General features: G+C 35.5%; 1 protein-coding gene across 2 annotated transcripts in view; it reads left to right on the top strand.

Annotated features, from left to right (window-relative positions):
* The first annotated feature begins 2526 nt into the window (after nt 1-2526).
* LOC117394682 (exocyst complex component 2) overlaps nt 2527-25288 on the top strand; it is a 163132-nt gene continuing 140370 nt past the window's right edge. Inside the window, exon 1 of one of the 2 annotated variants that reach the window (XM_033993116.3) lies at nt 2527-2680. The gene's annotated coding sequence lies outside the window, so the exon portion shown is untranslated. Of the gene's footprint in view, nt 2695-25288 lie in introns of both variants that reach the window. The other variant, XM_059014142.1, reaches the window with a different exon arrangement.

The raw sequence follows: 25288 nt of genomic DNA, 5'->3' as shown, positions 1-25288 counted from the left end.
AATTGGCGACTACTAAATTAAAATAAATAAATAAATAAATAACAATAACTCACTTTATAATTAAAACAAACCTATATTTATTTATTTATTTACAAGAGCCTTCTGATCTGTCTGCTAGCCTGCTCATTAATGCATTAGCAAGCAGGTTTCAGGGAAGCTCCTATTCCTACTGTGAAAACTGCTCTGGGTAAAATTGTGTTCACGTACGATAAAATGTAGGAATAATGGCAGGGAACTGCAGATTTAAAATAAAATGTCTTTTAGTTATGTTGTCTTAAGATACAAGCTGATTTAAATGTCAGTCAAGGTCAGAGCACCAGGAAGCCAACTCGTGGCAAAGCCACTCTGATCTCTAATATTATTTTGGTGTCTATAGTGTGGATATCAGCTTGTATCACACAGCAGTCTATATGAGTTTCTATATTTAATTATTAATAATGAACATGTTTGTTGACAAGGTTTGGGGTTTCATGGTTGTACTACTCTTGCCATTTCCAACAGATCTGAATTGTGCTGGAGAAAAGGTTTGGTCTGTTTACAGTTATTTCATTTGGGTTGTGTGGAAGGCTAAATTTAATAAGGGCTTATTTTCAGATTCCATAACATTTTTATTTTTGTAATTGCTGTGGTGAGCTAAAAGAAATAAATAAATAACAGCAAAACTGATGAGTAAGGAATCATGAAAAATCATATCTTAAAACATTATTCAACATTTGTTATATAAATAGGCACTTACTCTAACTGACACCAAAAATAATATTCTCCTCAGTCTTTGGAACTTCCTAATGTAGAGTGTATAATTTCAATTATATGTGAATGATTACGGAATGGACATTATTATTAGTGTGTATCTGTGGTTTTGATACATTTTAAGTTTTGCATTCTACACTAACATGTATTCACACACTTGACAGGGGTTGCTTCTTTCAACAAACAAAAAACAACTTAAAATTGGACTTGGACCTTCCGTTTAAGGGAATATTTTTTTAATAAAACATCCTGTAGTTTTTATAGCAGTTGAAAACCATTATTATTATTATTTATTTTTTAGCAGACACCCTTATCCAGGACGACTTACAATTGTTACAAGATATCACATTATTTTTACATACAATTACCCATTTATACAGTTTTTACGTGAGCAATCTAGGTAAAGTACCTTGTTCAAAGGTACAGCAGCAGTGTCCCCCACCTGGGATTGAACCAACAACCTTCTGGTCAAGAGTCCAGAGCCCTAACCACTACTCCACACTGCTGCCAAAACTACAATTCGCAGAACCCAGTGCAGCCCAAGAAAATTCACCTGAACCCTTGCATTTATTACAGTGGAACAGCTTAAACACATCTGTGAAAGACTTAATTGAGGCAATGTTAAAGCTGACTAAATTTCTTTGCTTCAAGCTGGAAAACACATTGTACAATAGGTCACATCTTCAGTCATTTGTTTTCTTTCTAGCTTTAATTAATCATCTAGGCCTGTGTTATAATCTTAAGTGTATTTTCTGGAACTTACACAAATGCAAATGTAACTAAGAACGGCTGGGTTCACTCAGGAGAAAGAATTGAGAGTAGACCATTATCTGCTTTCATCATTAGAGGTGTAATGCATGATACTTTATTTTGTTGTTGTATAGTAATAGAGGTATTATCATTTGCTTTGTGATACAAGACCAAAACCACAACAGCTCATTGTAGTTCACCAAATCTCATTTGAATGAAGAATCTGTGTATTTTATAGTTTGTATACATACTCTCCTTATCTCAGTTAATAACAAATGAGTTATTCGATAAATGATCGTTTGATATCTTGTTATGCATCATGCCTATCAGGACCATCACACATATCGTGACACATATAGTATTGCAACCTGTACTGTGTCGTGACATACACTACATACTGAATGAAACTGAAGTAAGAGGAACTCAGTGGAGACACTAACTGTCAACTGCTGCACACGTCCACATTCATTATATGCTTGGGCATGTCATGTAAACTTTTTTTTTCTTCTTGTAGTTCATATTTTCCAAAATGACATGCCACCAGTTTCTCCCGACATACAAGCACTCAGAATTGTAGTTAATAATTTATTTGAGTATTAGCTTTTCAATACGTATAACCTTCTGTGTTATACCGAAAAATAAAATATGGTTAGGTTTATTAATCAAGTCATTAAAAAATCGTTTTGAATAATCACAATGATACATTTAGTATTGTGTAAACATAAAGTACAGTAGTCAGTCTTTATTCGTTCCAATGGAACACATTGTTAAAACCAGAAACTAGATGGATTAAACAAAAAAAAAAAAAAAAAGATTTTATTTTATTGGCTTTTAGTTTACAGAAAGGGAAGGGAAACAAAAAACGTAAATATCAGAGGTTAAAATTTGAAAGTGCTCAAGTACTGTGGTAAAGTTTTTGCTGGTAACTGTAAAGTGTAGAGAGGTCAACTAAATATTCTATTTTGCTTCCATCTCCAGGAGGCTGGAACCCCAAATGCAAAATAAATATAACCATCACGTTTCACATTTTGCGGTGAATATGTGAAGAAAGCGCCACTTGACCAAGCCACCAGCTGCAGCTTGCCACAGCTTTTCTACCGCTGTCAGCTGACAGGAACTAGAGACCTGGAAGTTGATACGAGAAGGAAGGTCAACAAAGCTCTTCCTGCAGCTGCAATTTGTGAGTAGACAAAAGTAAAATACATGTTTTCTATAAAATATTCGGTTACAGTTTGATAATGTAAATCAGTGGAAGCGAGAGGTGTTATGACAACGCAATGGTTTTGGAGTGTAGTGTACCGTCTAGTTTAAATGAGACAGTAAGGACATCGTGCTGGTTTGTTTGTTACTGTGCTGCACGAGCTGTCATTATTTAAGCGTATGATGTTTAAAATGTGTTTACGTTTTTGGACGGATATAGATATTCTTACGTGGCAGGGACGTTATACTTGTGCACGAAAACAACAACAGAAAACGTTGTCAAAAGTTTTAACGCTGTGTTTTTGCTTGGCTTCTTGATCTGAAATTTGAAAACCGGAAGATGATCCACCCAAAGTAATGGTGATACACTGACATAACTTACCAAGTAGTGTTTAAATTTCAGTAATATTATTAATTAAATGCACTGACCTTCTATTAAAAATGCAGTTCTGTGGCTATTGCGTCGTTTGTTTTATTTGTGAAAACAAAGCACATGGAATTAGAGTGTTTGAATGTGATGGGAAAATACTAATTATAAACCATTGGTTAATGTTTATTAATGTATTAAAAAATAAAATAGTACCTCTTGTCTGTTACACCTCTGTAAATTGTTAATTTCGTTTTTTGTGCTAACATTTACATTGAAAATCCTGAACTAGTAAATGCAACGATCTGGGCTTTTTAGGACATGGTCCTGTAAACTTTACGATGTAGTAGGCCTTGTATTATTCTGTAATTGTGTAATGCTTAGATTAAAAAAAAAAAAAAGTTATTTATGTTTCGTGTCGACCTGCGTCGTGTATTGTTTAACAGTGGGGAACATACATTTAGTTTTATTCAGTGTTTAGAATGGCGTCTTTGGAGGATTGTCCATTTATTGTGGTATATTTTGAAATAAATATGAATTACTGTAAAAAGTTATTAATTATGTGCACTGTAAATATAACTGCATATAACTGCACATTAAAACATATCAGTATATTGTACTGCTGTGTTTTTTATTTCTTTTGTTTTATTTTGTTTCTCTTGTTAGCTTTTGCTGCAAACAGGGATTTACTGTATATTACACTAGTGAATGGTATGCAAAATCGGCCCTTTCAACAATTATATCCCCCTGTATGAAGTTCACATTTGATGGATTTTTATTTAAACCTCACATTGGTTGAATTCCTTCTCCAGTACTGTTAAAAGCTAGATGCGATTTAAAACCAAACTTAAAATGTTTTATACTTCATGGTGGCTATGTATTGTGAATACAAACAGTGCTGTGTTCCCAGAGTATATGTTTCACATTTGTATTTGTTATTTCCCTTCAGTGTCTAGGAGTAGGTCCTACTCTTCCTCTTGCTTGTATTCAAGTCTATTTTAAGATAGTTTTCAACCTTTTTTTTTTCCTGCACTGCAGGGATCAAGTGTAAACTAGGGTTTGGAATTTACTGCTTCTTTGGCGGTACCACCTTACAGTGAACATGTGTGCAAAATAATACATCTCTGAAATCCTTGATATAAATAAAAAATACAAGGTGGCAGTAATCTATAATTTATTTAAGAACCTTTGCAATTATTTGTATTTAATTTTTATGTTTTGTCTAATTTTAAGTTTACATGTATAATAATATAATTAATAAACATACACAATTAGTCTAATCTAGATTTTCACAATTTCATAAATTCCTCATCATTCATTTAAAAAGTATCTTTTAAAATTTGAAAAATAGTTTTAAAATGTCCGTGCTTTTCTTTATTGTACATAATTACATCACTGTAAAATGTGTGTCTTTTAATATAATGCATTCTGTACAGGGATGTTGATTGTTAAACTATGCAGTACCATTTTATTTATTTATTTAAACTAAAGGCTACACTAACCGCTGCTTTGCCTGTGGTTCTGTAGCAGTACAATATGGGTGCTATTTCAGGTGGTAGGGGAAATTTGCACAGTTAGTGCTTTCTATTGTTTTAATAGCTTACATTTTAAGACACTTAATGTGACTTAAGCCAGCTCATATTATTGCATATATATATATATATATATATATATATATATATATATATATAATGCCCCTATTACTTATACATGCAAAAAAGGGTATATTTTGGGGGAGGAATTGAATTCCGTATTGTAGCTAGACTGTATGTTTCAGGAAATCTGTATTAACCTATTAGTGTGGGGTTTTGATTGGAGGGGAGCCATCTTCACGCTGAGCCTGCGTTACTGCTTGAAGCCTTCCTGTGACTGTTCCGTATCCACGACCCAGCCTAGGGTGGCCTTTTGACAGATCGCTAGCCATTTCCTGCCTTCTACACCAGTACTAATTGGAAATTTGGGTGGCCTTGCTTATTTATTTTGATGGAATGTGGTGGGTTATATTTTCATGGCACTTTCTCAGCAGTGCAGCATTTCATTTCCCACAAAGGATGAAAAACGGGTAAAAAAGGGGGTCAAACATACCTCGTTTCAATTAACGGAAATCTTTCTGCAGCATAAACATTTGTTTTCCTGGAAGTCTTTTGAGATTGTTAAACTTGACCTGCTAATCTATTCACAAATGGAACATTTCTGCTTTTTTTAAATATATTAAGTAAAAAGAAAATAGGCAAACAAACAATTGCCGCAAAATCTTTTAAAAATAGTATTCAAAAAATGAAATGATAATAACACAAATGGTATACTTGTTTGTTTACTATTGGATCAGCAAAAAGAGTGAACTTTGTCAATGACTGAATTTGTCAATAAGTAATCTATTTGTGAACATACAAAATTCGCTTACCAAGTTTTCCAAATGAACATTAGGTTGATTTTAATGCCAGTTGCACAAATCACCCCAGTAACATAAATAAAATATCTTACTATATTGAACAATTTTGTTCATGCCATTTGCCACTCTTCCTCTCCAAATTCCCATGGGAAATGGATTTCAGTTTAGAGGTGCCACCACCCCTCCCCCTATTGACCTACAGTATAACTATTTGCTTTCCTGCTGGCTGTTGAACATGGAGTGTTACTATAGATTGTATTCTAGGCACATATAGGAGCACTTAAATTCTGTGTGTATAAAGCCAGACTCATAAATAAATAAAATAAGGAAATGAAGTTATAAAACTGTTTGTTTAATATTATTGACACCTTTTTTTAGCGGTGGTTCCAGTTGGATTTGTAGCTGGACTGGGGGTGTTTATGCTTCAATCTGTGTAGCTTTTAATTTTTCTTATTCTTACTGTGGTTGGCTGCAAAGACAACAGGGCTAGCCAGATATTGGATAATGTTTGAGTTGTTTTTTCTTTTGTTCAGTTTCCTAGTAACTGAAGACATTGTATTCTGGAAGATGCAGCCAAGTTGTTAGTGGAAGTTTTAGGGGCGGGAGGACAGGCAGGCAAACAAGCTGTGCAGCAAAATTGCTATGCATATTTTTACGCACTAAATTAAAATTTGGTGCATATTTCTGATTTTGTAATCCGTAAAAACAGAAGGTACTCAGTTTATCTGGACCGCTGGTTGTGCCCTTGTTTCTCAACTAGGTTGCCTTTGTAAGTCTCAAACTGCCAGCAATACAATAATATTGGTGAATATAAGACAGCATGCAGTCTTGTAAAAGAGAAAAATGCTACTGTATTGGGACCAAAAATAGATTGAAATGTCTTGCGTTTAGTCCATGGCTTTCTAACTTTAACAGGGCAAAAGCAGACATAGCCCTATTTAGCAACGTTCGCAAACCCCTAAGGCAATCGCAAAACACTTGCAGACAGTTAGCGCACCAGAATCAGGTGCATGTGGGGGCAAACAGACTTTGCCCACCTATGTGATTTAGGAACAGTGTTTTAGTGCCCACCTGGCAAGTCAGCATTAGCGCTGGACGTGGGCTGAACTTTAGGGGATCGTCCACATTTAGGAACAGTGTAGCGATTTAGGAAACCATCAACAGTATTAGCATTTGCGTTTCAATTGACATGTGAAAACCAGGTCTAAACTGTGTGCAAATTACATGATCCACTATAAATACCGCTGAAACTACCAGGGAAGCAGGCAAAGAAAAGAGAGGAAAAAAAGAGAAATAAAAGAAATATGGAGTGCACACTGGAGTTCTACGTGGCCAGACAAAGAGAGGAGGAAGAGACGTCCCCAAATATTTAGAAGTCATCTGTCTTTACTGAGTCTGTCTGACGCGCAATGTATGCAGCAATTTCGCCTCAACAGACAAACAATCACTGACATTATTATTTAGCAGACATCTGCCAACTGCTTCAGGCTGACCTGGAAGGAGACATGCGGAGAGCACACTGTTTGCCTGTAGCACTAAGGGTACCTGCTGCACTAACATTTTATGCCACTGGCTCGTTCCACTGTGGATTACTGCAGGCGTGAGCCAGTCGGCTGTATCATGTGCAGTGCAAGATGTAACTTAAGATTTAGTAAAGCAGGCAGGAGAATTCATCCATTTCCCAGTCTCTCACAAGCTGCAACAAAAGGTATGGGTTTCCTTGTGTCCTGGGAGCCATCGATTGCACACATGTACAGCTACGCGCACCAACACAGAATAGGGACCTCTACATAAATCATAAGGGGACCTATTCTTTCAACGTGCAAGTAGTGTGTGATGCCAACAATACATCATAAATGTGTATGCAAACTGTCCTGGCTCCACTCATGACTTGTTTATCCTCGCTAATTCGCAGGTGGCAGCTGCATTTCAGCGGGATGACAGTCTGAGAGGCTGGTTGATAGGGGACAACGGATATCCACTGAAGCGGTGGGCACTAGGGGTGCTAGATTCAGTTTAATTTAATACATAAACTTTTAAAAATATATAGTTTAAATGTTAAAATAAAAACATTTTAAAAAGATGGTGTGTAAGGGGGGTAGTATGCCTCCCCCTCTGTGTGGTCTCGACAGCAGGAGAACCGGCAGTCGGCCATCTTGGGGAAAGTGCGTTAGCTGCAAGGGCTCTGAGCATTTTAAAATAAATAGCTTTCTATAAATTACCTCATACATGTCTATAAATAGGTATTTTACTTCGTCTTTTCTACTCTCCTTAAATGCAATTGAGTAGGGCTGTCAGTTAAGACCTACAAAATATAACCGTTCGAGTAAATATCAGTGATTGCACCATACATTTTCTGTGTATTCCTCTTCCCATGATGTTATTATTTTAATATCATTGCAGTTAAGTAAAAGCTTGTGCACAACAATTAAACGCGAGGGGTAATTACGCCTGGGTAGAGTCAGGAGAAAGAAAAAAAAAAAACAACATTCGCAACTAGCCAAAAGCAAGTTTAACATACTACAGGAGTGTTACTAAAATATTTATTCCAAACAGATTACAGTACTTTTGGAATGTAATCTATATAAACTAGACACAAGTTTCTGAAAAACATCTTTTTTTTAATTTTTTTATTCAGTGATAGCTGCAGCAGCATCATGCATTGCATCTTGTTAATAATACTGTACATTTTTGATTTAATCGTAGCAGCCCTACAATTGATAGCTGTTAATTCCATTTGTGTATCTCAATCACAACTGAGAAACGCGTTCATAGTAAAACTGGTTACATTTTTTTTTCTTCTATCAAACAACTAAATGGGCTTTTAAATGGTAAGTCTTACTTTTTCATTTAAATGCCGAAGCGACTACTCTTTATTAATTTAAATAGTTTAAATAGCATGCTGGACATTGGGAGAATATCCAGTGACAATGATTAAGGCCCTGTGAAAATCGCGATTTCACGGGCTGTGCGGAAATCGTGAAATTAGACCAGAACTGCGATTATTTTACAATATTCTTAAGAAATAAAAATAATTTAATAATTATTTGTATTTCATACAAAAAAATATATTTACATTAACAAAACTGTACAGCTCTGCTGTGTGCCTGCGTGTAATATTCGCCATGCACACAGTGCTGTGCAGTGATTGTCATGCAGTCTAAGTAGGAAATTTAAATACTACACACTGTAAACAAAAAAATGGACGTCTTAGACTAAAATGTGTCTGCAGCAGATCACGTAAAGCAGTATCCAGAGATGGAGGTAACTCTTCTGTATGTCCAGCAACGTTACTGTAGATCACTACCGAAAAGCGTCTGTTGACAGGCATTTAGATTCACCGAAAAGAGAAAGGCGGAAATCCAGAGCAGTACTACGACTGCTTTACTTGCAAAGAAACAAAAAACGGTGACTTCCATATTCCAAAAGTCCACTTATTACATTTTGACCTGACAAAGGCGTTTGCGCAAATATCCCTTTTGAAAAATTGGACAACCAAAAGTTACAGAAATTCTTCACACAGAGTGTAGCAAATGGTGGAGTGATTTCGTCATCAGCCCAGCTGAGATGTGAATACTTACCTAGAGCTGCCGAGTATCACAAGCAGGAGATTATGGAATTGGTAAAACAGTCTGGTTGCTTGTCAGTGGTCACACTGACGAGTCAATAGATGCACAAGATCAGTATTGTGTTATGCATTTTATTTGTTATGCAAGACCTAAATGGTGAACATGCACCTGATGTACTAGAACTAAAAGCTGTCCTTGCAGATACACTTTACCTACAGGCTGTTAATTTCAACACTGTTTCACAAGCTATTGTAAAGTGCTTGAGTAACTTTGATGTTAATTTTGAAGTCAGTGCACTTATCTGTATATTTGCTGTTTTTAAAAAAAAAAAAAAAAAAAAAAACTGTACATGTAATTTATTTTATATTTCCTTGCACAGTCTGTGAAGTACGATACTTTACCCGTGACAATGCCGTGAATTTTAAAGAAAATTTCCACAATTTTCACAGGGCCTTAACTGAGTTGCCGTTATTTGCAGACACCCACTTTTTAATCTTTGACCTGCACATTTTTGACAAAGTTTAAACGATTAAGCAAAATTAAAAACGTTTGACACTTTACTAACGTTTAAACTCTAAACGATTTACACCCCGAGTGGCTACTGACACTTCTGCTCAACCCCACGACCCCTGCCGAACAGAACTATAACCGTACCTTTAAATGTGCTCGTACTGTAATTGAGCAAACATTTGGAATCCTCAAAATGCGATTCCGATGTTTGGATGTCTCTGGGGGAACATTACAGTGCACTCCTCAGAAGGTTAACAATATCTCCTGGCTTCTTGTTTTTTACATAACATAGCTTTCCGTAATGGATGTGATACTAATTCCTTATTGGCTGTAACCTTACCCCCCCCCCCCCCCCCCCCCCCGTGCTTTGATTGGGTGGGCACATGATTCGCTTTTTGATGTGAGTTAGCCCATGCATGAGACCCGACTTCCAAGTCACGTTTTTGTGCGCTATGTTCTCTAGTACAACACCCCCTTTAAAAGCTAACTGGCTGTATCCTGGTTTGATGTTCAAAGCTTGTTTGTCCAGGATATGAAATGAAAACACATTGTGTTTGATAATGATTATGTTTCACTTCTCCATGGGTGGCAAAAATGTGGAGCAACAACTTTGCCATATACTGCTTTGATATTGATGGGAGTCATGAATTTGTGTCAAACACTCTTGTGTGAACGAAAACAGAAATTGTGCATTTAAAATTGTATTTATAGCACACATGTATATATGCTGCATATTGTATTGCTGTACACACAGTACTGTACATTCACGATATGTGGGAAAAGGTTTTGCTGTTACAGCACATTTGTTGAGAGGACTTATATTTTGTGGTCAGTTTTAAAAGTCTTTAACATCTACAGTCCTTTACCAGTACATTACTGGTCAAAAGTAACCCAACATGTAATTAGTCCAATTCAAGATACTGCATGTTTAGGCAATAAAACACGCTAAGGTGTTTATTTGGGGATGTCATGGTATTGCATTTTGATGGTATGATCCTTCAAAAAATATACCAACGGTTATTGTCACACCGCGGTATAATGTATTTTTATTTTATAGCTATTAAAACCAGTATACATTCCATTAACCTTTTTTTTAAAATAGCTATTTAAAGAAATACAATGCAACTTTAAATTGCTTTACATAGCTAGGTCTAGGTTTTAGCTGGAGCATATTTCCTAGTTTTCTCTACAACTCCAAAATACATTGAACATCCCATACAAATCTTAAAATAAGCTTCCATGATTAGTGCATAGTTTGCAACAAAAAAATAAAACTTTCAATGTTTCAAAACAGAAATAAGCTTAGTGTTAATTTAAGTGCTCTTAGTTTACATGCAACCACATTTATTTACCAGCTTTAAATAGTCATGAAATATTATGCAATCTTTGCTTGAGTAAAAGCAGTATAAGCTACTACTGTATTGAATGTTTAAAATGTTTTCTTCCAAAGTACACTTGGAGAATATTTTGTTCAAAAGCTTATTATGAAAAGAAAATTGCAAATTGTAAAAACAGAAGCCTGATTTCTGAATAATTGCATGCAGTTCTCCACACCTTTTTGTGTGTGACCAGATCCACTTGGGTAATGTACTGTGCAGCAGGTGAAAATGGTTTGAATCGCTGTATTGTATTAATTTATTAGTAAAAGTACTGGCAGCTGCTTTTTGGAAAAATAAACATACATTTTCTGCAGATGGATTTTTTCTTCTCCTTTACATTGGTTAGAAAGGCAAATATACCTGTACAAATCACAGCACTTGTACTGTTCAGTAAGAGTTTTGTGGCAAGGTCTCACGAACTTGGAGGAAAAAAGTGCTACCGTTTTTCTTTACACCAAAGTGATTGAGTGTTCTACTTCTGTAAATACTGATTTAACATAATAATTAATTATTATATTACTGCATTCATTAAGAGTGCAGTAATATAGTAAAACTCAGGATCTGAACTATGACTCTTTACTGTTAATATTTACATTTTTAAATGTTGTTCATGTGTTGCATGTTATTTTGACAGTGCAAGATCATTTATTGCCTCTATACACATACTGTAAAAGTTGTACACATCAATGTTGCAGTGATTAAAAAGAAAAGTAACAGTACTGTAATATGAGTGATTTTTGGATTGATACAATCAACACCACATCCAACAAAAAATTGTTTTCTTTGGAGCTCACTGTACTGTAAGGTTTAGTACTGGCCAGGACCAACCTGCAGTTCAGGCCACTAAGATTTCAGTTTACAAAAGCTGCACTGAGAGGAGTAGGTGTTTTTAGTTTTTTGGAATACTGTTTCTTCCTGCACCGAATGTAGTTAAATGTCACCGATCTACCCTGTGACGGTTACCATGGCTATCGCCTACTCTGTGATCCTGTCATGTGAATGGGACCTGAGGTACTGAGAATTATTTTACTGAAATACAAAGAAAAAATGATGTTGCTTAAACAATCGTTTTGACAAGTCGAAATATAGAATTACCTGTTTTACCGGGCAGTACCTGCTTACTTTCATCTCTGTATTGAGATCTCTCATCTCTGTACATATAGAAAGCTTTCATGTCTTCCTGCAGAAAGACCCAACACCAACAGAATTCTGAAAAGAGGCATTTTTAAAAACATCTCCTCAGCTTTTTGGGTAAAACTGTGAAATTTGAGAGCAGTACTGTATGTGGGATTTCCAGATGCCTGGATGGTTCCCAAAAACAGAAGAGAGGAACTCTCATTTTGTTCAGATCCCAGACTCAACAAATGACTACAGCAAACTTTTGCTGAAATCCCCAACAGTCTTAAAACTACTGATGCTGTAGAGAGCAGACAGCAGAGAGCACAGTACATAAACAGCTGAATCTCTACTGTATTTTACTTTTAAAGTATATATTGCTTGACTCATAAAGCTGATTGTGCAAATACAGCATGGGCATAATATTATTTATTTGTTTATTTGAATTGAGCTGCACAGAGATTATGTCTTGTTGCTGATATTTCAGTGGGTACAATATAAACAGATGACGGTATGATGACATCAGAATTTGAGGGTACCAGAGGCATTTGTAAACATAGCCAGTGGTAACTACTAATTTAAAATTGTTACAGCTCCATTCCCCACCGGTGGCCATGGTGGTAGATTTTTCACATCACGATACAAGCTCCACAGAAAATGACAATATCACGATAGTAACACGATGCATGATAATCTGGATCTAGAACCTGACACATTTTTTTCTTTAGATAATTTTAAAGAAAGGAACAGTTATATTAATGCCAACAATAACAGTATACAGTCACTAAAGCAGGGTTAGACAATAGAACTACTAGCCCTGCACCCGTTTTATAATAAAAACATCTGAGCCTCTACTCTGGGATCCAGACTTCAAAAAAAAAGATTGAGCTTAGTTTTTTCACAAGATGAAACGCAGCTTCGTATGCACTTTTTTAAATTTATTATTTTTTTTAATTCAACGTTATATGCATAATTTTAAACTGTGTAAATTTATGGAACCGCTTTCTAGTAGTTATCTAATGTAAATAGATTAAGGAAAAAAAAATTCTAAAACCCAAATATATGTGCAGAAACTCACGGCCCTAGCTGTCATCACTGGTAAAAATGATCACCGTTTCTCTTTATACACACACCTCTCTTATATTACTACAAAACATTTTAATTTTAAAAATGGAAAAGTGTTTGACTGGGTTGATAAAAAGATTCTTTAGTCAGAAATGCAGCGTCTGGTAAAGCTGCAGTAATCGTATTGCTGAGCATAACACCTGTATTTGTATTCGTATCCTACATAAATCCAATTGTTCAGTAGTTTATATTTTGTATGTTTCAAACGTAGTAAACCATAGCACTTACGATGTCTTTCTTTTTCTTTTTTTTTTTTAGTCGTTGCCAATTTTTTTATTTTTTATTATTATTTTTCTCCCAATTTGGAATGGCCAATTATTTTATTATGCTCAGTTCACCGCTACCAACCCTGCGCTGACGCGGGAGGGCGAAGATGAACACACACTGTCCTCCGAAGCGTGTGCCGGCAGCCGACTGCTTTTTTTCACACTGCGGACTCACCATGCAGCCACCCAAGAGCTACAGCGTCGGAGGACAACGCAGCTCTCGGGCAGTTTACAGGCAAGCCCGCAGGCGCCCGGACTGACTACAGGGGTTGCTGGTGCGCGGTGAGCCGAGGACACCCTGGCCGACCTAACCCTCCCTCCCCCGGCGACGCTAGGCCAATTGAGCACCACCCCCTGGGAGCTCCCGTCCTCGGTCGGCAAAGAATAGCCTGGACTCGAACTCGCGACGTCGCACTTACAATGTCTTGTACACTAGGTATTCAGTACATATTATACTGAAGCACTACCACCGCTATAGGTACCCCCCAGTGCTTTGGCATAATATACCCTGCTCCATACACAGCAGCGGCGCCATATAGAGTTGCTACGTTTAATGATTTGGTAGTGGATTTTGATACAACTTTTGTTTACATAATATGCATTATACAAATCAAAAGATTGAATTTGACATGCAAGTTACATTTAGTGTGTAATTTATAGTATTCACACATTGTCGAACGGTTTCTGTTAACAGAGAAAAAAAAACAAAGAAAAAAAACACAGTGTGTGACTGCCACCTAATGAACCTTCGAAGGTTTAAAACTACCTTCGAATTCCTGGCTAGCAAACAAACCTTCGAACACAGCACTACATAAATCGCTGGTATCACAGCAGCCTCTCCGTTGAAACCACACGCTCGTCACTCCCCTGGGGTGTGTCTGTGGAAGGCCATCTGGGTCAAAAACACACACGTTTTGATTTGGAGCAATCAGAATTTATCAAATAGTATGTGTTCTAAATAAATGTAAATTAACAATGCATTTTTTATGTAGGAGCTGGTCATTTTACAGTAGCAGTTCCGCCCCCAAATTTTGTTTTCAGATTGATTGTTCAAACAAGCTAATTATGGGTGAAAAAGACAAGACTGGCAAAAGTAAACTTTGCATACGTAGCCTTGGCAAGGTTGTCTATCAAGTTTTTTCAAGGCAAGTCACTACATAAAAAAACATGGCTGCCGTGAGCAAATCAAGAATGAAGTTGATTGGTCACATGGTTTATCAGCCATATTGGATTTGTCAAGCCAAATTTTCGAATGTCCGTAAAATGCAAAACTGGTTTTATAATTCCTTAGAGAGTGCAGATAGAGTTGTGTTTGGTATGGAACACACATAGGAACCCACACATGCTCTATCAAAAAATGTCCTTGCCTGTGACCTCTGACCTCTCCTAAAAGTCAAATGCAAAACTTGCTTATAACTCCTTAGGTAGTGCAGATAGGCTCATGGTTATTATGTAACACATAAGAACCCATATATGCTCTATCAAAAAATGCTATTGCCTGTGACCTCTGACCTCTTCTAAAGGTCAATGCAAAACGTGCTAATAACTCTTTAGAGAGTGCAGATAGGGTCATGGTTATTATGGAACATGTATAGAAACATATAAACTTCATAGCATTGTAGAGGCCTATGTGAAGTAATGTACACCAATGAATGAAGCTGATTAGTCACATGGATGGCGGCCATATTGACATTTTACACATATGTTGAATGTTCCATAACAGCAACACATTTGCATAGAAACTCTTAAAACTTTGCAGAATAGTAGAGGCATATGGAAAGTAATGTTGTGAGTTGGATGGCTGGTGGATGACATCACAGACCCGGAAGATACACACACGCAAGGCAGTGCTGGGGTAACGAATGCGCTGCTTGCGCTTTTATTAACAAAATAAAAGATTTAAACAAAACAAAACACTTTTACAAAATATAATGGCACGTTGGCCAAAAGAAACAGAAACAAATAACAAGTATCGTGCTGGTTTTGACCCAGCAATTGTTTCCTTTTTAGTTATTTCTCTATCTCCTCTCTCTACTCCCGTTCTCCACTCACAAACACTCTTCACATTGCAGCCAAGGGATTAACTAGCTATTAATTGTCTTATTATCCCTCGGTCACATTTTTCATAATCTGCGTGACTGGCAGCCAGTTAAACAATCAGTAGATGACAGTCACGCATTCTCACAAGGTATTTTAAAAACAAAAACAATAACAAATAATGGTGGACGGCACCTCGCTTGTCCTGCCAAATAATAAATCAAAGCACTGGCTTTTTGCCGTCACATAAAATACATAATAAATAATACAAATACAAAATAATACAAAGTACGCACAGGGGCGGAGAGTACCCCGTCACAAATGTCCACAACTGAATGAAGCTCATTGGTCACATGGATAGCGGCCAATCACACTGACACCTTGGAAGCCGTAAAGTTGCTAGCAACTTCTAGTTGTTGTTATTATTTCCTCGTTAATTTTGTATAACACGCATGTCTTTAAAACTGAGTAGGGGTATTTATTTATTTATTTATTTATTTATTTATTTATTTTTTATTTTTTTTTTCAGTTACGTTTCGGACGGACTTGCCTTCACACGATTCAGTTTATTTACCCAGCCATTTTTTTTTTTTTTTTTTCCGATTTCAAATGTAAGGCGACTTTTAATTTAATTTAATTATTTGTTAGACATACTATTTTCTTTAAAGTCATTGGCTCTTGTTTAATTTTCAGTGATCTGATGGGCCAGATTAGTAAGTGTGATAATTAGAATTGCAACACGTACTAAATTCAAATTAGTGTGTGTACTAAATATTTGAAAAGTGTACTAAATAATGTGTTTTTGACCGGAATGGCCTTTCATACATGCCCTACACATCACATGACACACAAAGGGCCTTTCAACTGATGGGAACTAGACTCAACCGTAAACCTTTCATATTGTTTGATTGACAAGTAAAAAATTGGTAGATTGCTATATGAAGTTACATATCCAGGGTTTTTAAAATAAACCGACGATCGACCATATAAAACGATATTTGCGTTGGCTACTTTTATTTAAAAATATTAAATCAAAGGTTTAGTTATCTTTAACCAAGTAATTAGGAGCTATCTTGTTGTTACATTAAAATGTAGAAAGCAGCTAGCCTGAATCTGTAAATATTTATAAATATGAATATATTAATGGATACACTTTTCAAATACAGTTCGCCCACTTTTCGCAACTTTGTAACATATTTGTTTGAAGTATAAACAAACATACACGATAAAAAAAAACAAAACCTGTTCTCTCTCTCATATCGAATTCTTGTACGTCACCGACTACTCTGAATAAGTTGGCAAATGTGACATTGTTTATCAGTATGTTTATTAGCACTGTTATATATTTATTAAAAATACACAACTCCATACCCATTTTCAAATGATTTGGCAGCTCTAAATCTGCAGTTACATTGATAATAGTATCTCCGTACAAGACAAACTTTCACAGTGGGAGTGGCCATTTTGGTTTTGCTGCTGTTCACTGACTTTCAACCCCGGTGAATCCGCTGCTTCAGCGGTGACGCACGGGTGAATTTAACAATAGTTAGTTGAGCAACTCCTGGTGAATTTAACAACATTTTGGTGAATCCGCTTTATATTGGTGCATGCAGCCAGGCCCACCGAGAGGGCGGGGAGGACGGGGACATTTCCCCAGGGCCCAACGCCCCGAAGGGGGGCCCTGATTTTATATAATATATATAAAATATTTTAAAACAACTAGCTCTGCACAAGACCCTTTGCGTTCCCACCACCACATTAAAAAGAAAAAAGTACTGCACACCAAGCCAGTGTGCTTCTGTTGTGTAATGATTGTATATCCAGGCGCTGTCAAACACTTCCTTTCACACAATGATTTGAACTTTCAAATTTCATATTTTGCTACACCAAAAAGCTGAAAAAAAGCATAGCAATTTTATGTATTTTTTTTAAAGACTTTTAAAAACTTTAAAAGAACCCTAAAGTTGCACAACATATACCACAGTATGAATTATTCTATTAAAGATCTATAATTTGCTCAAAACAACGTGGTGCAGCAGTTTGTTAGAAAAATTGTATTGTGTAAAGTAAATAAAGTACTTTCTTCAGCTGGTGGTAAACACAATTAGAGAATGATCGGTTATATTGCTTAAAATACAAATATATTTACAAATATATTTGACTTACCTAAAAAAAAGTTTGAATACTGTAAATAACGTAAACGTAACTACTTTGAGAGAGTAAACTATCCTGCTGCAGATTTTAATTGAGATATTGAAACTTCTATGCGCCGTTGACAGTTTCCTTCAAACCCATTATCAGAATACTGTATCGGTTGAAATGATCTTCCTCAGACACTGCTAAGATTGCAAGTATCATTGTTTGGTTTAGAAGCTGGGTTTAGACTACAGTATACTACAAAGTCGGATGAATGTAGTACCATTTATGAATTGATGTATTCATTTATTTAGTTATCGCAAATCTGTTACTCCGTTACTCGCTCAACACAAGGAAACGACACGGTGGTTGAGGTGAAATCTTTAGTTTTATAACTTATTTCTAATTTATCTTTAACTCCTTAATACTACTACCTACTCAGAGTGATTTTTAGCTTTTTTTTTACTCGTGTTGCTATAACATGGCTCTCTCTACTCTAGCTACTGTAGTAAGAACAGAAAATGGTGAAAATTGTAGATTCAACAATGCGTGGACCAATAAATACTTATTTATTTTACCAACTGTACCGAACGCAAAGCCAATGTGTTTATTGTGCAATGAATGTGTGTCCGTAGTTAAGGAATACAATATGAAAAAGCATTTTGAAATCAAACAAGGAGCTTTTGGAAATACGTATCCAGAGGGCACAGTAGTACAAAAGTAGCACAAAAGTAGAAGCACTGATCTCTTCTTTAGTTATACTATTAATATGTCACATGCATTTTAAAATGTTTGTAACGATACTCTGTTAAATTCTCACACTGTTCTATTATTAAAGTACTATTCATATTGTAAAATGTGTAAGTCTTGTTCAATATATGAACATTAAGTTATATATTATTTATTTTTGCTTAAAAATGTGCAGAGTAAAATACGCCGGCTTGCTTACTCCTAACTTTTTTCCAATCTGGCCCCCTTACATTTAAAAAACTAGTTGAAGAGCCCTGCTCTAACTAAGGCAACTCTATCTGTCCAGGGTATACGAGAAACACATGCAAGCAGTTTTACAGCAAGTACAGCAAAAACCAGTCTGCGTTGATGCAGATGAAACTACAGATGGGAGAGAAGTGTCCTGAGTATTGTATTTAATTTGTAATTTGAAAACTATATATTTTTGTAATAATAATGCCCCTCATTTTCGACTGGTCTGTATATTGTAATACCAGCAATAAGCTGTGTTTTCAAAACGCCTTTATTTGTTGACTGACCTACAGTACATTGTTACTAGTGGACTGCTTTAAGATTTTCCCTGAAAACTACAGTATCTCAGGGACTTAAATAAAAAAAAAATGAATTCAATAGATTTTTAATGTAAAAATGTTGAAATTACGTTGTTAATTCTTAATAAATTGGTAAAAACGGAAAAAATGGAATTGGCCATTTTGAAAAACGGAAATGTTCCATTCCCAGAATAATTCCCAGTATCCCTACCATTTACTTTACTAAATTACTGTAGTTTTACTGCAGCCACTTCTTTTTTATTATTTATTGTTAACGGTATAGATTTATTTTGTTCAGAAGCAGCTTCAGCTATTTGCTCTCTCAGTATAAATCTTGTTTTAGTCTTTTTTCATTCCGTTCATATTTAAATAGCCTAAGCCTTAATTCCAGTATTACAAATATTATCGTCTATGTATTTAAATATCTTGATTTATTTGAGACTGAAGCAAATGAATAAATAACAATCAATAATTAATAAATAGATGGTTTGCCTTGGATAAAGGCAGCAGCTAAATAAATGTCAAGTTACCCATTGCAGTATGCAACAAGAGAGTAATAATATGCAACTAAATTGAAGAAATGGCCTTCCATACATTATTTACGAATAGCTTCAGTATAAAAAGATAATACATGAAATAGAAAGGCTAATCTCTGAAAGACCATATTTAAACTATTGTTAATTTTATATATGGATGTTTACTGCATTCTTAATGGTTCAGCTATCTGTGCACTCAAGTTCTTTACAATTCAGACTTTGCTTACATTCCAGTTTGATTATAGCAGGGGTGCTCAGTTTACAGAGCAGAGGGGCGCATAGCAAGGCTACTGTGGCACCGTGGGCCGCAATGTGACCAAATTGCATGAATTGCAAATTTCACATACCTTTTTCAAGTGCATTTATTTGTGTTGCTGGCCATTGCAGTATTTCAGCTTAATAAATTACAAACTTAATAAATGTAAACCATTTCTTAAAATGTACTCCCTCTGTCAATAACTTGTGAAAACATTAACTCATGGCATTAGCATTTATTCCTGTTGCCAATGACAATAGCACTCAATTCAATAAATGAAAAGTATCAAATAATTTACTATATTACTATTGTTAAGTCAATTTAATACATAAAAAAATGGTGTGTGGGGTAGACCAAAAAAAAGGTGTTTTTTTACGCTCCTTTAGTCTACAATCGATTACTATTGAGGCGATGGGTATTCTACATTTCCAGCAAGTTGTCTCTGGCTAGGGTTGAGTAAACACAAATAAACAATGCTATACCCACCGCCTCAACAATAATCAACTGTATCTTAAACTTTAAAGGAGAGTAAATTATGCCATTATTTTAGAAAATAATATTGCTGCGTTTTCCTCTGCTCACCCACGTATTGATCATATGCTGCTTGTTTTGTTTCATAGTGGTGATTAACATTATAGTCTTTCATGACTCCAATAGACTGTTTGCACAGAAGACAGATAGGTTTGCCCTTCTCAATTACAAAATATTTTTCTGTCCATTGGTCTTGAAATGTTTGAAACTCTTGCTCTTTTTGTTTTTTTCCCCGCTGCTGGCATTTCTTGCGTAACTGAGTTCACTGTCTCACAAGCTGGCATGCACGTAGAAACCATTGCGTCAGTCTGTCATTAGTAATCCTGCTCTCCTGCCTGCCTGCATGCTGCTTAATATCAAAAATCAGATGTTCGTATTTGCTAGAAATGATAAAAATACCTTGCACTTATTTACCATCTCATAAATTGCGCGACAGGTTAAAAAATGGCAGTGTGATATGTGAGATTTAATTTTATATATATATATATATATATAACCACACAGGATCAACACAGCAGCTCCTGAGCCTCTTTAAAAGTTTTAGACAGCAAAAAGTAAACAAACCAGATTATGCGCGTGCGCACATAGTGATCTGTATGGAAGGCCATCTGGGTCAAAAACACGTTGTGTTGCTTTAGAGCGAATCAGAATCTCATGGGACAGAAAAACGACAACCATGTAATTCTGAAATGCATTACTAAACAGTGTCCAACTTGCTGGAAATGTTGTGTAGTGATTTTTTATATAGATTTTATATATTATATATTTTTTGTTGCGACTTTCTGTTATGTGGAATGTAATAAACGAGAACCAAAATGGTGAGATTCCATGTTTGTTTTATTTGAAGTGTTTTTAAAGTTTAATTTCAGTTTTTGTTTGCTTGTTCAGCTACAAAAAGGCACAGGGAATGGGGGAAAAAAAGGAAAAAATAAATAAATGCGGTGTCAACTTTATGTACTATTACTTCAGGAATAAAGAAAACAACATTTAACATGAACTGCTATTTGGCATCCTTTTTGTTTTGTAGTTAATTCACTGGGGTAAAATAAGGCCTACACAATGTATTCTTTACTCGTGGGATAATTTTCTCCTTGCGTGTTACATATTGTAACATCTTGCTGTAAAATAAAGGCACACACACAGCCCCTGCTGCTATGCTGTCTCAGTCTGTGTTCTGAGCAATCTAATGGCTTGTGTTACTTTTTGAAAACGAATGAATATCCAAACGAATATTTAAATTATGAGCGAATATCCGAACATGAAAATCCTGTGTTTGTCCCAGCACTAAATTTAATGTAGGTGTTACAAATAACAAAATACTTAGATTACCTAATTACCGGATAGTTCAACATAGATGTTTTTTTTTTATTATTACTATTGGTTTAAATTAATCTTTCTAAATGATCAAAACTACATTTTTCTAATAAGGCATGAAATGGGTTGATTCTTATTTGTTGGATATATTGCAATGTGTTAGAGTTAGTAATATCCAGTCTCCCTTTAGAAATTGCACAGTGGGGGTCCCCCAGGGTTCTGTATTGGGGCTATTATTATTCAGTATGTATATCAATGATCTACCGGACGCTTGTCCTAGAGTTGACCTCCAGATGTACACTGATGATACAATTGTGTATGTCTGCTAAAACTAGTCAAGAGGCTGCTTGTAAGCAAACAAATGTTATGACAGAGGTGACAAATTGGCTGAGTTACTCCTGCCTAACATTGAATGCGAAGAAAACTGTAGGAATGTGTTTTTATATGAAACAAAATTCAACAAAAAAATAATTGATATTTTAATTAAAGGGATAATATTGATATAGTTTCAGATTTTAAATATTTAGGCATAGAAATGGATTCCCAATAAACACATTTAATAGGTGATAAAATCTGTGAGATTTAATCTGTCAAATTTTAGGTATATTGAAATGATCTAATGCTGCTAAATTGTATTTGCATTCTGTGATTTTATCCCATATACCATACTGTATAACCACTTGGTCACAAGCTGGGAAATCTGTCATTCAGCCAGTTTACTCTCTGTATAAGATATAGATGAAAAAATAATAATAATAAAAAAAAGATTCCACCATTGCAGTATCTCAACAAGTATAATTTATTAAGTTTTTTGATACTTATACACTGTATACTATTCTTATGAAATTCTAGTTTTTACCTGTCTGCATGATCTTGCCTCTCCCCCATTAATGTTCAGAGTACAGTAACAGAATTACCAGGGCAGCTGTTAAAGGTACCTACATGGAATCAAGATGACATGCAACATTTCACAAACTGCATTTTTACTTCAAGGTGTAACTTTCTGGAATTCTTTACCAGACGACATTAAAGGTTCTCATGAATTTAAAGATTGTACTTATAAACTAAAAGTATGGTTAAAACAAAAACAAATCTGTGATCACTAATTGTAAATATACTATTTTATTGGATTGGCACTTTTTAATATGTTATTAACTGTGGTATATTAGCAGATTAGCCAAATTGTTGTACTGCAAGTATTATAATCAGGGGTGGGAGGGTAATTATTTTGGTACTATGAATTTTAGCTGTTTTCTTTTCGTTATCATAACTGTTTGTTTGGAGGGAATAATTGCATTATGTTTGAAGATATAACAAGTTATTTGAGCTGTCAATTGCAAATTCCTCCCTTCTGAAAATGTTACTTTTATTTTTATTATTTTCTTTTTCTGTTTTGTGTTTGTTTATTTTCTTTCTATTAAGGATGGGTCAGTGTAGTCGAATACACGATTACATGAAAATAAAAAAAAAACTGTTCAAATAGCACATATTTGAGTTCACGATAAAGACTTGGCTACTAAGCAAATGCGTCGTTTTTTAAAATGCTGACGCTTGACAAGTGTTAACAGTCCGTGTTAAACCCTGCACATTCATGTGAATGAGAGTGGCATATTAAACGTAAGGACCCTAATTATTTATGCAATGCTTGGAACCGCAACATTCTACAGTAAATGTATTCTGTTTGAAATTGCCAATTTTGTTGCCTAGTTTTCAGATAATGTTAACAGTAATTATGATGCTGGTAAGGGTCAATTAGTTGGACCAAACAGCTTTATGAATCCGATGAATTACATGTTAATGAGAAAATTAGTCTCCAAGGGCACGTTAGTCTAACGCCGCGGTGAGTGATGTTTTTTTGACTGTAAATTACTTTTATGAATCACCCGATGAAATACTGTTTTGTTAAACACTATTACTGGCACAACAAAGGAGACGGTAAGTTTTATGCATATGGACCTTAATCTCATAATTACAGAACTTGACAGTAAAAAGGATCAGCTGTATTACAGGGCCTGTTGACATTTAAAAAGTGTAATTACAATGTTCCTAAGCTGACTCTATAGAATCTGTTAGCAATGAGTAAAAATACTGTATTATAGGGCCTGACCATTTATTATTATTATTATTATTATTATTATTATTATTTGTTTATTTAGCAGATGCCTTTATCCAAGGCAACTTACAGAGACTAGGGTGTGTGAACTATGCATCAGCTGCAGAGTCACTTTTACGTCTCACCCGACACACAAGGAGGTTAAGTGACTTGCTCAGGGTCACACAATGAGTCAGTGGCTGAGGTGGGATTTGAACCGGGGACCTTCTGGTTACAAGCCCTTTTCTTTAACCACTGGACCACACAGCTAGAAAGAAACAATTGTGAGCCTATAAATGTTTTGTTTGAGTTAATAATATTCCGTTAAAATAGCCTGATACGTTTACTGCTGGCCTCTAGCTTCCCTTCCAGTTTGTCTTTGTTGTTGCTCCTTCTTGTGATATAGAAAAACATAAAGTTGGTGATTTCCTCAGTCTCATGGTAAGTATTCTCATTGTTGCTGGTACTTGGCTGTTTTTTAACACTTTATAGCTTCCTTGTGTTGCAGACCATATACCACAGAAAAAAGGAACTTGAGTTACATTTTGGTTTTTATTCATTTAAAAAAGTAGTTAAATAACCGCTACTATCGTGATAATCATTGTATTGTGAAATAGTGGGCTCATAACTATAGTGTCGTGGAAATTTACTATTGTTTCATCCAGGGGTGAAATTCTCAACAAAAAATATTACACTTATGTTAAACCTTAAATGAAAGTATTAATACATATTACACTATGCAGTAACTGCTGTAGACGGGGAATTTTGTTTCAAGATATCCTAAAAAAAAAAACTGCGTGCGACAGGAAGAGAGACTCAGAGACCAGAAAGCTGCAGTGACATGCTAGTGGGCACGTTTAATAACAAATATACAGTACAGTAAACAAAACACATTAAAAAAAACGAATGGCACAAGGGCCAAAACAGAACGAGATACAAAACTCGCACAAAATACAGGACAGCACAGCAACACACCTTCACCTTCTAACTTTAACACCTGTGATTACCCTTTTTATACACCTGTGACTAGAGCCTAATTAATCATCATTTATTCAATTTAAAGCTCCAGCCTCATTCCCACTTGATTTCTGGCAAGGAGGAATTTAACCTCTTCTCTGCCAACCCAATACCCCCCCCCCCCCCCCCCCCCACACACACACACACTACACTGGCAGGGCTTTCACCCTGCCACACTGCTATAAAGAAATGGTACAAAAAGGTCTTAGTCAAACAATGCACAATAAGTGCTGACATTTGAAATGTAACAGGCACTACTATTGAAAAAAGGTACTTGACTTGGCCATTTTAATCCCCATAGTATTCTCTGAAATCATACCCATACTTTCCAGACCCTGGGTACTCCCCTACAACAGGACCTGGCCATGATACATTGATAGGCTTGGATTAGAACATATAGGGTAAGAGTACCGATTAAGCCCATGCACCTATTAAGCCCACCACCACTTATCAACAGTTTAAAAAAATAAAAAAAAATCCTAATTTTACTTTTACTTTTTTTGCAATCTTGACAAATCCAGTGGGTTGTTGTACCCATCTTACATTTTTACTTGAATCCAATCAGAGTTTTTGTTCTTAAGATATGAATACTTTTCTGTCTGTACTTCCTGGTGGCCATGTTGAAAGGCACAGGAAAACTTTAGCAACCAAAGAAAACTTTTTAA

The sequence above is a fragment of the Acipenser ruthenus genome, chromosome 3 (genome assembly GCF_902713425.1).
Source record: "Acipenser ruthenus chromosome 3, fAciRut3.2 maternal haplotype, whole genome shotgun sequence".
NCBI lineage: Eukaryota > Metazoa > Chordata > Actinopteri > Acipenseriformes > Acipenseridae > Acipenser > Acipenser ruthenus.
Note: the sequence above shows the minus strand (reverse complement) of the source record. Positions and strands in the feature narration are given on the sequence as shown.